Here is an 18,263-nt window from a genome sequence, read left to right on the forward strand (position 1 = left end):
AATTGTACTCGGGCGGCCAACCCTTTAATTAACGATGACGTCACGCGAGGAATCTGTCCAAGCAACATTGACAACCCTACATTGCAGTGATCCAGCAGTTCGAAGCATCTTTCAGGGTGGCCCTGGGAGGCAGCTCTGGGGATCTTTGGCCCTGCAGAGGTCACACAGCTGAACAGATGCCGTTTCAGCTCCCCGCCCTGTCCCAGCTCAGCTCCGTCTCCCTGTCCTCCGCTGGGTGCACCGCCGCATCCTGCTTCTCCCCCCTCTCTCCCAGTGCTTGCGCCGCGAACAGCTGATTAACGTGGCAGGTGCTGGGACGGAGAGGGGCGGAGGGGCAATGCGGAGCGCTTGGGGAAGAGGTGGGGCCAGGGCGGGGATTTGCTGACGGGGACCAATGGGGCCGGGGGCACCGGGGAAAGTTGGCGCCTACACCTCGGTGTGCAGGTCAAAAGGCCACAAGGAAGTGTTTTTCATGATGGCTGGGATGTCAGCCATGCCCCCAAAATCCATTTGAAGGCCAAAAAAGAAATAGCTGATACCGATGGCTGAGTCCAGCCCTCATCCAGGCCCCTGCCTGCCACCACTCTGGGCCATCAACTCCCAAATCGCCTTTCTCCAGCCCTCGCTTACAGACAGCACCCCAGCCTGAAGCCAATACTCACCAGCAACTACACAGCACACAACAGAAACACCAACCCAGGAACCAAACCCCGCTACAAACCCCGGTGCCAACTCTGTGCACATGTCTATTCAAGGGACACCATCATCGGACCTAACCACCTCAACCACACCATCCGGGGCTTGTTCACCTGCACATCCACCAATGTGATATAGGCCATCATGTGCCAGCAATGCCCCTCTGCCACGTACGTTGGCCAAACCGGACAGTCTCCACGCAAAAGAATAAATGGACACAAATCTGACATCAGGAATCATAACATTCAAAAACCAGTAGGAGAACACTTCAACCTCCCTGGTCACTCAATACCAGACCTCAAAGCGGCAATTCTTCAACAAAACAATTCAAAACCAGACTCCAATGTGAAGCTGCAGAACAAGACCGCAATAAAGCCTGAGTGTGGTTGGGTCATTATAAAACCTAAACTTAATTTCCCCAATACTCATTTCCCCCCACTGTTACTCCCATCTTCTTGTCAACTGGCTGCAGTGGGCCACTTTCTTACCGTTTCCAAAGTTATTTCTCCTCCCTTGGTATCTGGCTGTTAATTGAGTTATCTCATTAACACTTTGTAAAGCACCCCACATCCTTTCATGGATTTCTACCTGCTGCTGCATCTTTTACTTCATACAGCTGAGGAAGTGGGTTTTAGCCCACGAAAGCTTATGCCCAAATAAATTTGTCAGTCTCTAAGGTGCCACAAGGACGTGTGTCTTTTTTTTTTTCTTCCTAAAATAGAGCATTTCCCTCTCATCCTGACAAGTAACGAGGTGCTTGGGATGTGCAGTTTAATAAGAAAAGGAATTACCCTTGTAATTACCCTTGAGGGCTCTGGCTGGAGGTGCCCTTGTACCTGGGGTGTTGCCCCCTGGCAGTAACCCCTTTCTCTCAGGGTCTCCCCTCCCCAGGGAACCCTCACCCTCTACCCCCACCTCTCCTCAGTATACAGATACTGCCAATCATCCTCTAGCCCCCACGCCCTGGGGCAGACTGCAGTATCAGCCACTCATCATAGGCAAAGGGGTTTGGATTTGCTGCCTTGGCTTACGCCTGGGCTGCCCTCTGCAGCCCCCCAGTACCTGTTAGCCCAATGCTAGGCTGCAGCCTGGGGCTTTCCAGGCTGGAGCTCCCCAGCTCCTCTGCCTTTCCCCAGCCCTGCTCCATTCAGGTACCTTGTGTCTAGCTTCCTGTAGCCAGGTCCATCTCCCTCTATAGCTAGAGAGAGACTCATGTCTGCCCCTGGCTTCTCTGCCATTATAGGGCCAGCTGGCGTGGCCCCAGCTGCAGCCACTTCCCCCAATCAGCCTAGCCTAAAAGCTGCTTTCTCCAGCCACAACTCCCTCCCAGGGCCCTTTTTAGCCCTTCAGGGCAGGAGCGGGGGTCCTCCCCACTACACTGCTCCATACCCTTCTACTTTTACTGGCCATAAGGGTGAGCGATTGGGGCCACAAGGAGTGAGCAGGGGGTGGGGTCTTGGGGGAAGAGGTAGCACCGGGGAGAGGCATCAGGGGGACAGGGAGGCACAGGGGGCAGGACCTCGGCTCAGGTGTCCGTGGCCCCCCACTTTTAGGAAGCTTCCGCTGCTCCTGTCTGAAAGGGACCCCAAGACGTCACCGAGTCAAGCCCCCTGCATTGATGCAGGACCAAGTAACCTTATAACTAGAGCCAGGTGACATTTTCCACCTGAAACTTTTATTTTGGTGAAAAATGCAGATTCAGTGACACCAAAATGCAGCATGGATTCACGTCAATTTCACCAAATTGTTCATTTAAAAACTACATCTTTCTCAAATCCCCAGTCATTTGAAATGGCCAGTTTTGATTTTTTTGAAACAAAGGCTTCCAATTTTCCATTTGAAAAGATTGTTTCGAAATTGACTTTAATTTTATTTCTTAAAATTCTTTTTTTTTTTAAAAAAGGCACACTATTTAAATGAAATATTTCAAATGAAAACATGAAAAGTTTCAGTGTTTTGCTTTGAAGGGATTTTGAAATGAATCCTCTTTCATTAACTGAAATAAAAACCCTCTTTTTTAAAAAGCTTGCGATCAAAATGAAACATTTAATTTTGTTGAAGCAAAACATTTTATTCACCCCCAAATGGATTTGGTTTTGAGCTTTTGATTCACAGAAAATTTGGAAAATTGTTTCATGAGGAATCAGATTTTTTCCCCCCGATATTTCAGAATTGCCAAAGAGCCGAAAAAAAATCTGTTTCCCCCACTTCCCAGTGCTTCAGATAATAGACAATTGCAAAGAGAGCTTGTTTGCAATCAGCAAAAAGTTAAATCTTATTCACAAGTCAAGAGTGCGATAGGCAGGGATCCTTTCAACAGCTGGCTGCTTTACAACATAATGACTAATTAATAGTCTGGCAAAAGGAAGTCAGAGTGAAAGATCTGAGGTCTCTTGAAGCTTCAGTGATGATGCAAAAGTTACCAAGCAGATTTTACAGCCCTGATATTTCCAAAGTTAAAAAAAACCCCACCAACTTTTAAAAAGATAAACTTCTTTCTCCGTCATAAACACACTAAAAGGGCCCTAGCCCTTATTAAAAATAAAGTCAGTTGCTGGTTGCCTTTTAAAAAAAATGTAGCAACCTGCATCACAAATCACTGCATGGAATTTGGAAGGAGCAGCACAGGTTGCTGGAGGGAAGCATTTGGAGCAGTCACCAGGAAGTCAGTCTGCATGCCCGTGGCTGGAATGATGCTACCGTTGCATCACCTCTATAAATAGCTCTCAACAAACAGCCAGTGCAGTTGCACAAGCACGGCGTCATCTCCTCTCATTGCCCAGTACGTGGCCCATGAAACAAACCCCACCTGGATGTTCTTCAGCAGATGACTCACCAAGCCATCCATGGTCCACACTTCAAAGTTAGGTTGACCTAGCTATATCGATCATACACCCCCAGTGTAGACGCAGCTCTCTCAAGGGAAGTGATGTCCCCCACCTACAGCTAACCCCATTCCACAGGTGTATGTGGTGTCTACACTACAGCTATGTCTCTCTAGCATAGACACAGCCTTTATGATTGGTTTCCCCATCCATATTCGAGTAACAGACTTCCGCACAGAGCCCAGAACTTGCGGTGGGGTTGGATCTTCTAGACCAGTGGCTCTCAGCCTTTCCAGATGACTGTCTCCATTTTGGGAGGCTGATTTGTCTGGCGTAGCCCCAAGTTTCGCCTCCCTTAAAAGAGACTCGCTTACAAAAGCAGACAGCAAAATACCAAAGTCTCACAGCAGGCGGTGACTTAAAAAATGCCCAACTTTCTCCTTGTTATCAGATCATTATAAAATACATCGATCAGAATATAAATATTGCCTTTACATTTCAGTGTATAGTCTACAGAGGAGTCTAAACGAGTCATGGTATGAAATTTTGGTTTGTACTGACTTTGCTCGTACTCCTTCCGTAAAACCAGGCAAATTTCTAGATGAGTTGATGGACCGCCTGGAAGACCTCGGCATACCCCCTGGGGCACATGTCCCCCTGGCTGAGAATGACTGGTACACAGAGTGGCAAAGCTCAAAATGTTGTTAGCCTTCATCTTCATTCTCATCCTGGCATCTCCCCCAACACACTCAGGCTGGGGTAGAACGTTTACAGTGTTACGCTGAAGCCCACTGAAGTTCATACCCACTGATGATGGTTTTTTCCCCCTTTGTCTTATCTGAACATCTATGCCTCATCACTTTGGGGGTTCCCCGCTTTCCACAGGCCAACTAGTTTGTTCTCCGGCCACTCGGTACCAATATACGTCGCTCTCTTGCCTTCAGGACATCTCAGAGATTTCACCCTGGTGACCAACACTCATCTGGCGGGGTCCCACGCCTTTCTGAGATCTTCTTGACCAAACGCAGCCATGGTCAAACCATCAGCACACCATGAACATAGACACAAGAGCAGTGGATGTATTGTGCTGATCGGTCTTAAAGCTGAATGCCTAATTTGGCTAAGCTAGCCATTGTCCAGAGGCTCTGGGCTATGGCAGGGGATAGGGGAGGACAGTGGGGGCTTGGGCAGAGGGGCGAGGCTGGGGGTTAGCCTTCCTGAAGATGGACACCCATGGTGGCTGGTGAAAGACATGCATCTCATTACAATGAGGGCTGTTAACAGCTGGTGACAAGTGATTTATTCCTAACAAGAGTGGCAGGCAATGATTAACCACCTGCATATGGGTTGCATCAAGGCATTCAAAGACCGAAAGACAAAGCTAGGCAGATAATATACGGCCAGGTGTAAGTTAACACACAGAGAACAACTGAGGGCAGAATATGGAGTATGCCAGGAATGTAGGTGGGGTAACCAAAGAAAACCACGGTCTCACGAGGATCCAGATTTACTGCAGATTTTTTTTGACTTCGGCAGACACTCCTATCTACCACTAATGCATATGATAGCTTCATCACCAATTGCTAGCCAAGTTGGTTAGGACACAGCCTCATATTCCAGATGTCCTAAACCACTGACTGCCAGAGTAGGGGTTAGTTTTAGGGTTAGGGATGGAGTATAGGGTTACAATTATAGTTAGGGCTTAGTTTTAGAGATGGGGATGTGGTATAGGGTTACACTTATGATTAGGGAAAAAAGAACAGGAGTATTTGTGGCACCTTAGAGACTAACAAATTTATTTGAGCATAAGCTTTTGCGGGCTACAGCCCACTTCATCGGACATTAGTTTTACCATTAGGGCTGGGGTATAGGGTTACATTTATCGGTAGGGGTTTGTTTAGAGTTAGGGATGGAGTATAGGGTTACACTTATGGGTAGGGGTTAGTTTTAGGGTTAGGGAGACGGTATAGGTTCACAGTTATAGGTACGGCTTAGTTTCATAGTTAGGAATGAGGTATAGGGTTATAGTTATGATTAGGGATTTATTTTAGGGATGAGGCATACAGTTACATTTATGGGTAGGGGTTAATTTAGGGTTAGGAATTGGGTATAAGTTTACAGTTGTGTGTAGGGGTTAGGTTTAGGGTTAAGGATGGGTTATAGGGTTACAGTTATTGGATTATAGCAGTGGTTCTTAACCTGGGATGGATGCACCCCCTAGAGGTGCGAGATGCCCTTTCTGGGTGTGTGAAACATGCCAGATTTGTTTAGAAGGTAAATCATCAAAAACACAACTACTTTGTTTGATCAAACCTATTTATTTATTGGTATTACATATATTTTTTGATGATTACTGCATTAAATTTTTACTATGAAATGAAAATAAAATATATAATTCTCTCTCATTCATCAGTTATGTTATATCTAGGTTTAAAGAACAAACCTACTGCAACAATTTCTGATAAGCGGTGCAAGAACTTACGTTTGAGAACCAAAGGGGTGTAGGTTGCAGTAAAAGTTAAGAACCCCTAGATTACAGGGTTACAGTTATGGGTAGGGATTAGTTTTAGGTTTATGTAGTGGGCTGGTCACCCGCTCCTGGGAGACAGGCAGCAGGTCCCAAAACTCCCTTGCACGTGATGAGTGGCTGACACTGCAGTCTGCCCCAGGGAGTGGGGGTGAGTTGGTGACTGGCAGTGGCCTACGACTGAGGTGAGGTGGGGATAGGGGGCAGGGGTTCCCCAGGGAGGGGAGACCCCAAGAGTGAGGGGTGTATGGCCGGGGACACTGGAATCCAAGGAGGGATATGGGGGCCCAGCGGCAGTGGGACATTGGCCTTCAGAGGGCACTCCAAGGCTGGAAAAAGATCTAATTCCCAGGACCATGGCAGGAGGCGCCGCAGGGGTAAGTCCCGCATCGCTTACAATTGGTGGAGAATGGGGACAGAAGGGGTTTGCTCTGACACAAGGGGCCAGGGCAAGGACCGTGAACCAAGGCCTGAGAGAAGCAAGGGATAATGGAGCCGGGTTATGCAGAGGTGGTTCTTCGTGGAGGGTTCCTGTGCCTTTCCAGGCTGGGCTCCAGGGTCTGGTCCCCTGAGCAAAGGGGCAGTCCCAAAGCCTGAGAGGCTAGACAGACTTATGCAAGAGCTCGGGGAGACTCAGTGGGAGACAGTGGGAGGCTCAATGGGCCTTGCAGGTGCAATTGGGGCAGCTGGCAGAGGAGCAGTAGGCCCTGGGGAAAGTCCTGTGGAGGGAGTTCCCACAAGACCACCGAGACTGGTGGGAGAAGCCCAATGCTGGGGCCTGGAGGCCCGGGTCAGCGTGCCGGGCATGTTACACCTGTGGGCGGCACGGATGTGTGAGGGTAACTTGTCCCTGGGAAGGGGGCAGGGAGCCTCACCCAAGACGAGGAAAGGGACAAGCCCCTACGAGAGGCCACCTGGCAAGGGAAGCCAGGAGGCGAAGAAGGTGTTGGGCCTGTGGATGGCGGGGGCACCGTGCCCCGAGGAGCCCCGCCCAGGGTGGCCAAGGGAGGGTTGGTCCTGGGAAGGACCAACAGAGGAAGACGGGGCCCAAGACAGCAAAGAGGTGGCAATAAACTGAGGCCACATAAAAAGGAATTGCCCACTAGGAGGAGGGCAAACTCCGGTGGAGGGGTCTGAGGACCCAAACGGGTCAAGGTCCGGCCAGGTAGCTGCTGCAGAGATAGGTCGGTAGACCTGCCTGGGAGCCACCCATGGGGGATGGCGGACAAGGAGATTGGAACAGGGTCCCTCTGCAAGAGGCCGGGACCCAGGCGGTAGTGGATCTTGAGGGGCAGGGGGGAAGTAGCCGGGTGGTCACCCACTCCTGGCCTGAAAGGGGTTAAAAGCCAGCCCTTGGAGAGGGCTGGGAGCCTTAGGCTGGGCTGGTTGGGAAGGCAGCCTCAGCTGTGGCCATTGTTGTGTATTTGGATGTCATGCTTTTTGTTCCTATTGCAACTGAGCTAGATTATTAGGAGATAGCCCAGCCAGCTTCGGCCGGCTAGGTGAGCTCCGTGTCTGTAAATAAATGGTAGCTTTGTTAGCTGTCTGCTCTCTGGCCTCGAGTGATTTCTTCCTAAACCAGCTGCCCCCAAGGATATAACAAGTGGCGACCAGGATGGGACCCCGGTGCTGCCCCAGCAACAGAAGAAAGTAGAAGTCAAAGGTAAAGAACAAATAAACAAACAAAAAACTGCTTGTTGACTGCGAAAGTGAAACTAAAAATCATGGCTACTCTGACCGGGCCACTGGAACCTTTTGATGAGAATATAGAGCAGTGGCCTGTGTATGCTGAGTGTTTGGAGATTTTTGTTATTGCAAATGACATTACAGAAGAGAAGAAGGTGCCAATATTCTTGTGTTGTAGGGGCTAAAACCTACTCCCTGCTACGCAGCTTATTACGCCCCTGTTAAGCCGGAGACTAAATCTTACAGTGACATTGTGGAAATCCTGGGGTCCCATTTTTCCCCCCAAACCACTGGTAGTTGCTGAAAGATATCGGTTCCACAAGAGAGACCGAAAAGAAGATGAAACAGTTGTACAATTTGTAGCAATTTTAAAAAAGCTAGCAGAACACTGAATTTAAAGAGATGTTAAATGATGCCCTGCGTGACAGGTTAGTGTGTGGCCTGGACGGTGAAGCTATATGGAAGAGCCTACTGACAGAGGCTCAGCTTACCTTACAGAAGGCTGTTGATATTGCTGTCTCCGTGGAACTGGCTACAAGGGAGGCACAATACATCGGTGCATCCCCTAGGGTGCAAAAAGTGTCACAAGAACCGACCCACAAAACTGCAGAGTCAGGAATGTTGCCGCTGTGGTAAGCCGGGTCACCAGGCATCAGAATGCTGGTGTAAGGACCTGGTGTGTTGACACTGGCAAAAAGGGACACATTGAGTGTGCCTGTAAACAAAAGAACAAGAGGCCTGTGGTCTGGCCAACAAAAAGAGGAACCCTGCATACCCTAGAGCAGACCCAGGATGATCAAGGTGACACCTCATCGAAGCGGAAGTGCCACTGCATGTTTTGTCTTTGGCAGTGGGCTCACGTGAATACGGGGTAACCCCGTTATTGGATGGCAAACCTATACGCATGGAACTGGACACCGGTGCAGCCGTCTCGCTGGTCTCCGAGACTGTGTATAAAGAAAAGCTACAGCATCTTCCGCTTCAGGCAACAAAAACTGTTCTGAAGACGTATACGGGAGAAGCTGTGCCCATGTTGGGTACTATTGAGGTTAAGGTGGAGCTCAATGGACAGGCTGCTAAATTGCCACTGTTTGTGGTGTGAGGTAATTACCCAGCCTTAATGGGTAGGTCTTGGCTTGGGCAGATTCAGCTGACCTGGGCAGAAGTGCACCGAATGACTAAAGAAGAAACCAGTCTAACCCCTATACTTAGGAAACATGCTGCTGTGTTTGGAGAGGATTTGGGAAGTATGAAGGGAATTGCTGTGTCATTGAACATTAAACCTGACAGTCCACCAAAATATCTGAAAGCCTGAACTGTGCCATATGCCATCAGGCCAAAAGTTGAAGCAGACCTGGAGCGCCTGGTCACCAATGGAATCCTAACACCAGTTACCCATAGCCCATGGGCCACTCCTATCGTTCCAATAGTGAAGAAAGATGGCTTTCTCCAGATTTGCGGTGATTTTAAAGTCACTGTCAACCCAGTGTTGTGCGCAGAGCAATACCCACTTTCCCGCATCGATGACCTCTTCGCGGGCCTGGCTGGGGGACAAAAGTTCAGGAAGATTGATCTGAGTCAAGCATATTTACAGATGCACGTCGATGAAAAGTCCCAAGAGCTGTTGACTATAAGGGGCTTTATCGATACTGTCACCTACCCTTTGGAATAACATCTGCTCCCACCCTGTTCCAGAGGGCTATGGCCCAGATCTTGTGTGGCTTGTCAGGAGTTCAGTGCTATCTGGATGATATCCTGGTCACTGGAAGGAATGAAGAGGATCACTTAAAGAATTTAGAGGCCACCCTACAGAGACTGGAAGAGTATGGCCTACGAGTTCGCAAAGACAAGTGTGAATTCTTCCAGCCCTCTGTTGAATATTTGGGACACATCATTGATGCTGCGGGTCTTCATAAGGCCTCTGCAATAGTTAAGGCTTTTGGTGGAGGCTCCCCCACCTTGAAATGTAGGCCAGCTGTGCTTGTTTCTAGGACTATTGAACTATTATGGAAAGTTCATCTCACAGTTAGCCACACTGCTAAAGCCACTTAGCAATCAGAGTTGAAAGGGACCTTAGGAGGTCATCTAGTCCAACCCCCTGCTCAAAGCAGGGCCAATCCCCAGATTTTTACCCCAGTTTACCCCCGTTCCCCAAGTGGCCTCCTCAAGGATTAAGCTCACAATCCTGGGTTTAGCAGGCCAATGCTCAAACCACTGAGCTATCCCTCCCCCCTTGGGCAGCACAAGGCCTGGAAGTGGACCGAAGCCTGTGATGTTGCATTTAACAAAGCTAAGGATGCGCTGCTAAATTCTGAAGTTCTAACGCACTTGGATCCATCCTTACCCCACAGTTGGCCTGCGATGCCTTCCCTTATGGAGTGGGAGCAGTCGTGTCACACATTATGCCTTCGGGAGAAGAGAGACCTATTGCTTTTGCTTCACGCACTCTAAGCAAAGCAGAAACTAACTACGCCCAAATCGAACGTTAGGAATTGTGTTTGGAAATCGGAAGTTTCATCAATACCTGTTTGGGTGAAAGTTTACTCTTCTCACAGACCATCGACCTCTGACGTCAATTTTTGGACCCCACACAGGCATTCCCCCATTAGCTGCTAGTCGCATGCAACGTTGGGCATTGTTACTTTCAGCACACGCATGAAATCAAATATCAGAAATCCACTCTGCACGGCAATGCAGATGGCCTCTCAAGGTTGCCTCTGCCGGTCAAACATCAAGATAGTGCCCAAAAGGAAATCATCTACCTTGAGCAGGTAGAGAATACACCCATCACTGCTATTCAGATAAAGAAGGCAACTCGCGTTGACCCAGTATTGTCCCAAGTTACGGACCTGGTGATGCATGGAAAATCTCGACAAACCTCTCCGGTCTCACCCGACCTTGTTACCTACATGTCCAGGAGGACGGAGTTATCGGTCCAATCCGGTTGTTTGTTGTGGGGGAGACGTGTCATTATTCCACCACCACTCAGATCACAGATGTTAGAAGAGTCACTGGTTCCGGTCACTGTGGAATAGTGTGCATGAAGGAAATTGCACGAAGCTATTTTTGGTGGCCTGGATTGGACAGTGCTATTGAAGAGAAGGCATAAGCTTGTATGTCATGTCAGGGTGTGAGGAATGCACCCCAGTGGGCACCCCTACACCCATGAGACTGGCCTGAAAACCCGTGGCAACGTATTCACGTTGACTTCGCTGGCCCCCTTGAAAGAAGCATGTTCTTGGTGGCAGTAGATGCCCATTCTAAGTGGCCAGAAGTCTCTATAATGCAGTCCACTACTGTGGAGAGTACTATCCAAAAACTATGGGGACTCTTTAGACGTTTCGGTCTGCCACAACTTGTGAGCGACAATGGACCGCAGTTCGTCTCTCAGGAGTTTCAAAATTTTATGAAGGCAAATGGGATACACCACATCACTTCCGCACCGTATCATCCACCCACCAATGGATTAGCTGAAAGATTTGTGCAGACAATGAAACACACTTTGAAATTAGCAAGGGGACAACACTCCATTCAAAAGCGTCTGGATACCTTCTTATTTTCCTACAGAAACACACCTCATGCTACCACCCAGACATCCCCGGCCTTTCTAATGATGGGACGACAGCTGCGCACTTGCTTTGATCTGCTGAAACTTTCTGAACCCCGACAAATTGTGCAACGTCAGCAGCAATATCGAGTCATCAACGGGCACCCAGAGCAAAAGACCGAACCTTTAGCCTGGGACAGCCAGTTTTGGCTCGGAATTATACTTCCAGAGCTAAATGGGTCCCTGCCACGATCATCACTCAAACAGGACCTGTTTCTTACACAGTCCGGACTGCAGAGAATCTTACCTGGTGGCGACATGTAGATCAGCTGTTGCCAGGTCATGCCAGTCCTCAGACACATCTGCAGTTGAGTGGTCTGACTTCTCCTCTTCTGGTGAGACACCGAATCACGAATCACCTGTTCCTGACTGTTCTCCTCCATTACTGCCGGCGGCTGAGATACCCTTTGCCCAGCACGAGCTGATACCACCTCCTCCCCCGTTCGTGCTGTGAACCCTGAGCCCATTGTCAGGCCTGAGCCCATGGTACTTTCGGGTGCAACACCACCAGAAGTTTGCCATAATCCACCTAGAGACAGAAGGCCTCCTCGTCAGCTGGATCTTTAGCTAGGGTGAACCCACGGTTATGGGGCAAAATAATCCCCAGGGTTTAGCCGGGAATGGAGGCAGTCTATCCTCCTTCTCTTCTCTAGAATGTGTTTTATTTAGGGGATGTTCTTATTGGGGGGAGGAATATGTTGTATATTTGGTTGTCATGGTTTTTGTTCCAATGGCAACTGAGTTAGATTATTAGGGGATAGCTCAGCCAGCTTCAGCTGGTGAGGTGAGCTCCGTGTCTGTAAATAAATGGTAGCTTTGTTAGCTGTCTGCTTTCTGGCCTCAAGTGATTTCTTCCTAAACTGGCTGCCCCCAAGGATATAACAGCCATGCCCCAAACAGACCCAGCTGGCCCTATAAAGGCCAGGGAAGCCCGGAGCAGACACAGTCTCTCTCTGCTTCCAGAGTGCGGCAGGGCTGGGGAAAGGCCAGAGGGGCTGGGGAGCTCCAGGCTGGCAACTCCCCAGGCTGCAGGGCTTTGTCCAAGGCCCCATAGAGGGACTGGGTTGCAGAGAGAGGCAGCAGGTCCCCAGCCTCCCTTGCCTGTGATGAGTGGCTGACACTGCAGTCTGCCCCAGGGCGCGGGGGCCAGTTGGTGGCTGGCAGTAGCCTACGACTGAGGCGAGGTGGGGATAGGGGGTGGGGGTTCCCCAGGGAGGGGAGACACCAAGAGTGAGGGGTGTATGGCCAGGGGGCAGCACCCCAGATAATGGGGCACCAGAGTCCAGGGAGGGATGCGGGGGCCCAGCGGCAGTGGGGCATCGGCCTGCAGAGGGTGCTCCAAGCCTGGAAAAAGCTAATTCCCAGGATGACAGCAGGAGGCACCACAGGGGTGAGTCCCGCACCATTACAGTTTGGGGGGGCATATAGGGTTACAGTTATAGTTAGGGGTTAGTTTCAGGTTTAGGGAGGGGTACAGAGTTACAATTATGAGAACGGTTTATTCTGTGTGTTAGGGACGGGGTATAGGGTTACAGTTATGTGTAGGGGTTAGTTTTAGGGTTATGGAATGGGGTATAGGGTTACAGTTATGGTTGGAGGTTAGTTTTAGGGTTTGGGAGGGGTATAGGCTTACAGTTTGGGGTAGGGGTTAGTTTTACGGTTAGGGATTGAGTACAGGGTTATATTTATGGGTAGGAGTCAGTTTTCAGCTTGGGGTGGGCTATAGGGTTACATTTAGGGGTAGGAGATAGTTTTAAGATTAGGGATGGGTTATATGGTTAGTTATAGTTAGGGGTTCGTTTTAAGGTTAGGGATGGGGTATAGCATTACAGTTATGGGTATGGGTTAGTTCTAGGGTGAGGTTTGGGTATAGGGTTACAATTGTGTTGGGGTTTAGTTTTAGAGTTAGGGATGTGGTATAGGGTTAAATTTGTGGCTGGGGTTAGTTTTAGGGTTAGGTTTGCGGTATAGGGTTACGGTTATGGGTAGGGGTTAGTTTTGGGGATGGGGTATAGGATTACAGTTATATTTAGGGGTTAGTTTTAAGGGTTAGGGGTGGGGTACAGGGTTACAGTGATGGGTGGGGGTTAGTTTCAGGGATGGGGTATAGTGTTACAGTTATGGGTAGAGGTTAGTTTTAGGTTTAGGAATGGTGAATAGGGTTATAGTTATAGTTAGGGATTAGATTTGGTTTAGGGAGGGATATAGGGTCACAGTTATGAAAAGGGTGTTTTGGAAAAATTTACCACGCGTTGTGTTTGGATTAGAACAGCCTGAGGCTTTTTCATTACAAGCATGCAGGGACAGACAACCGGCCTGGCTGCCCTTTTGAAAAAGGGAACACGGAAGCTTATATAGATTAAAGGGAACATTTAGTAGCGGATACTTTCTTATTAATATTTTCCCTTATTAGGAATATAGTAAAACCAAGCTTTTCCTGGTATTTACGGGGTTTTTTTTGTGGTTACATTTTTTAAGATTAACACAATTGTGACAGCCAAAGTTGTAATTTTTTTTACTTTTTTTTCCTGCCTTTTGACCACGTACACAGTTATTTTGACCAGAGTTTGGGCCTGCTTAATTTTTTCTTTACAATCCCTTCTTTGGTGCCTTTTTGGCACCACCTTGTCCTAAACTTCCATATTTATAAGCTTGTTAATCTCCTTCCTCCCCCGAGCCCCATCAGTGATACCCGATGACGGAACGAGGAGTAATGGTCTCAAGTTGCAGTGGGGGAGGTTTAGGCTGGATATTAGGAAACACTATTTCCCTAGGAGGGTGGTGAGGCACGGGAATGGGTTCCCTAGGGAGGTGGTGGAATCTCCTTCCTTAGAGGTTTTTAAGGTCAAGCTTGACAAAGCCCTGGGTGGGATGATTTAGTTGGGAACTGGTCCTGCTTTGAGCAGGGGGTTGGACTAGATACCTCCTGAGGTCCCTTCCAATCCTGATAGTCTATGATTCTTTGGCCCTCTTGGCAAAGGGTCCCCTGTTCTTAAACAAATACATAATGGGGGAATAACTGGCTAGCTGGCAGCACTGCTGGGAAAAAGGATCTGGGAGTTATACCAGATCACAAATTAAATACGAGTCAATACCGTGGTGCCGTTGTGAAAAAGGCTAATATCATTAACGGGCAGTGGTTCTCCACCAGTGGGGATACGCAGAGGTCTTCTGGAGGGTGCATCAGCTAGAGATTTGCCTAGTTTTACCACGTAAAAAACCCTACTGAAGTCAGTACAAACTAAAATTTCATACAATGACTTGTTTAGGCCGCTCTGTCGACTATACGCTGAAATGAAAGTCCAATATTAATACCCCGCGTGATTTATTTTATGATTATAGGGTAAGAATGCGAAAGGAAGCAAATTTTCCGTACCAGTCGCCGTGACACTTTTGTATTTTACGTCTGCTTTTGTAAGCAAGTCGTTCTAAATTGAAATGCAACTTGGGGGTATGCAAGAGATATCGGACTCCTGACGGGGACAGTAGTCTGATCAGGCTGAGAGCCGCTGTTTTAGGGTGTATTAATGGGAGTGTTGTATGTAAGAAGGGGGAGGAAGGGAAGAGGCAGAGTGAGGCTGGGGACTCTGGAGAAAGGGTGGCCTGGAGCCGGGGTCATGGTTCGGGCTCCGGTGTCCCCTCCACTTTGAAGGTTGTAGTCAGGAAACTTCCGCAATTGGCCCCTTCGAATGTATGGATTTATTTGTGTAGCTCTAGTCACGGTTATACTGTTCATAGATTCGTAGAGTTTAAGGGCGGAAAGAATGAAGTCTAAGACAGGCCAGCCCTAGATGCTCACTTAGTCCTTTCTGCTCTGAGCCCACGGCTTCCTTTTGAGAAGACATCCACAGCCGATTTCAAGACTTCGCCTGACGGGGATTCAACACATCCCTTGGTAAGTTGTCCCACTGGCTAATCACCCTCCCAGTTTCACAATTTGTGCCTTATTTCTAGTTGCAATTTGCTTAGCTTCAGCTTCCCTTCCTGCGTGCGACGGCTGCTTCAAAGAGCCTTCTGCTGTCAGAGGTCTCTTCCCCGAGTAGGTATGTGCTGTCTATAAACAAGTTGCCTCTTAGCCATCTTGCTGTTAAAACGGCTGAAGTCTCACACCTCCAGGTAGACTTTCTAGACTTCGAATTGTCCTTGCAGCTGTTTTCCAAGCAGATCCGCAGGTCTGGTGCTCTGGAACAGTCCCTGGGAGGACCCCTTCTGTGTGTCAGGACCCCACCCCACACACACACACTTAGGGCTCACTCTGTCGCTAGGGTAAGCCACTTGGCTTCACCACCTCCGTGGATTGAATCTCGGAGCCTCCTTGCATGCCTGCTTCACACTGTGAGCTTGTTACCCAGGGTTTTCAGACAGCAAAGCGGTGGTAATTTATCAGTTTCTCTCCAGGCGGCGTCAGGACCACATCAATGAGGACACAGGTCCTCTGTCTAATAAATGATTTGTACAAGCAAGAGTGCTTCTACCTAAAACTACTTTTTATTAGGTCTCAAGGACACACACACACACACACACACACACACACACACACACACTGTAGCAGTAGGCTGAGAGCATTCTCAACATTTCTATTTACCCAAAGTCTGAAATGCTTTTGAGGAATCAGTAACCAGCTTTCCAGGGACCCTCCTTCCGTCCAGTTGCTGGGGAGTTTAGATGCCCAATCCTTGCCCAAAGAAAAGCTTCCTCGGACTGGTCCAAAGTATGTTCTTTCGCCTAGTCTTTTACAGCTAACTTAAATGAAGCACAGACCTCATAGGGATTCCTAGTGGGTTGCCATAGTAAACCTGGTGGGTCACCAATTCTCCTAATTTCAGCAAACGACTCATTATCTCTCATCAGCAAAGCATTTCTAGTCGTAGCCATATTTCAGAGGCACTTAAACCCGAGGTCGGCTGTCCAAACATTCCTTCCATTCTCATGATTCATTAACTCCCTGCCCAGCCTCCCAGTCCAATTAGAAAAAGTGCAAACACGCAGTTGTATGGCGTTGCCTCTTGGGACCTAAGATTATTCCTACCTATGTGGCATCTGGTTTTCAGTCAACAGTGGCAGGACACACAAGATGGCTGACTGCAGTCCTGCCAAGATCTGGGGTTACTCGCAGGAATGTCAAATCTGGGTGTTACAAGCTCCCTTCAGCGAATCCACCCGAGCTGGAGACCTGAGAGAGACGTCTACCCCCAAAGGGAGCACTGCACCTTGCCACCTCCAGCATGGGAAGCAACTCTCAGGCAGCGTTGGTGAAAGCCGTCCAGTTTATTAGAAGTCTGGAACCCAGCTCACTTGGGTAGTGAGAAGCCAGCAGCAAGTTACAGCCTGGTCCCTCTTGGTCGGCCGAGAGCCCTCTTTTTCTGGTCCCAGTTCAGGAGAATCTCCAACTTCCAGCAGCCCACACTTAATAACTCCTCACCTGGCCCCCTTTCAGCCCTTTGTTCTTGTTCTCTGGCACACCCAGCTGGCTTCCTGTGGAGCGGTGGATCATCTGTAGTTGTTAGTTGCTAGGTACCAGGCAATTGTGGTGGCTATTGTCTTCTCTGACTCTCCAGGCAGGCAGGCGTCCATCACACCTTACAGGGTTTACTCTGCAGAAAGTCAACCACCTTTTCCCACCACCAAGTTGACTATGCAGCACATTGTGTGTCAGTTCCCCCTGGCGGTATTCAGACAAAATATCACAGAAAATTCCCACTCCATCACACAAGCCCTCTCTGATTTGTCACTTTCCCCTGCTTATTCATCACAGGATCATGTTTATGCTCTTAGGTGTGGCATCTCGCTGGGGTCTCATGTTTAGTTGGTGTCTACCAAGACCAACCTGCTCTGGTCATGAATTGTAGCACCTCATGTTGCTCACCAGGACAATGAGTCACCGTGTGACACCGCTCAGATAGCCGACGAACAAGACAGACTCGTCCCCAAGACGTTCTCATGCTCAACGAGGAGCAAAGAATTGAGACCAGGATGCCCAAGTTGAGAGGGGAATTCTTTGGGGAATGTTTTCTGTCCTGTGTCATGCAGGAGGTCAGAGTAGATGATCACAATGGTCCCTGCTGGCCTTGGTATCTATGAATCTAAGACATGGAAAACCTATGGGTGCCTCTGTTTCTGATGTGCCTTAAAGAGGCCCTGGTTTTGAGCAGAACGTGACCCTTTGGGAAAATCAACTTTCTTAAGGTGTCTTCAATCAACTCTTCAGGACCCTTAAACTGGACCACCAGATTCTCAAACCACTTTTGTAAATATCAGAGGTGATGACAGAAGTGTGGGCCACCTTAGCCCAGCAATGTGTGTCTGTGCAGAATAATCCAAATCACAAGGAGAGGGAGACCAGGGTCCAGTGTGCCCACAGCACCTGATAGAGGGATGAGCAGCTGAACCAAAACACCATCCCAGGCAAGGGGGTGGCAAATGGAAGGAAAATGATAAGGAGACGTGTACGGGAAATGATTTCCTAATAAGGAGACTTGGAACCTTTTTACTCGGAAATGACGACACCAGCCCACGGGATTTGCCTCGAGTACAACAGGCAGTGTCAACACCCGCTCCTTCGCTGGTGTGAAACCCGGAGGTAAAGGAGCCCTGTGAGACTGCTGTGAAACTGGGGCAGTGTTTCCCCAAGGAATTGAAATTGTGTGTGTGTGTGTGTGTGTGTGTGTGTGTGTGTGTGTTTGAAGTTACAGGTGGGGGGGGGTCAGGGCTGATGAGTGGTGAGACTGAGGGTGAAGGGCGGCTGTATGGCACCATAGTAAAAACTGAAAAGTGTTTTAAGACCATTTTATTAGATTTAACTCATGTTTTGAAATCATCACACAAATTAAAGTTGGCTACTCAAGCCTTCTATGAAGCACGACATCTACATCCTTCTTGGTTTCTTGTTATAATTGTGAACAAAAACTCTGTTAATGAACTT

This window comes from Gopherus evgoodei, unplaced genomic scaffold, assembly GCF_007399415.2.
Source record: "Gopherus evgoodei ecotype Sinaloan lineage unplaced genomic scaffold, rGopEvg1_v1.p scaffold_43_arrow_ctg1, whole genome shotgun sequence".
Classification (NCBI taxonomy): Eukaryota; Metazoa; Chordata; order Testudines; family Testudinidae; genus Gopherus; species Gopherus evgoodei.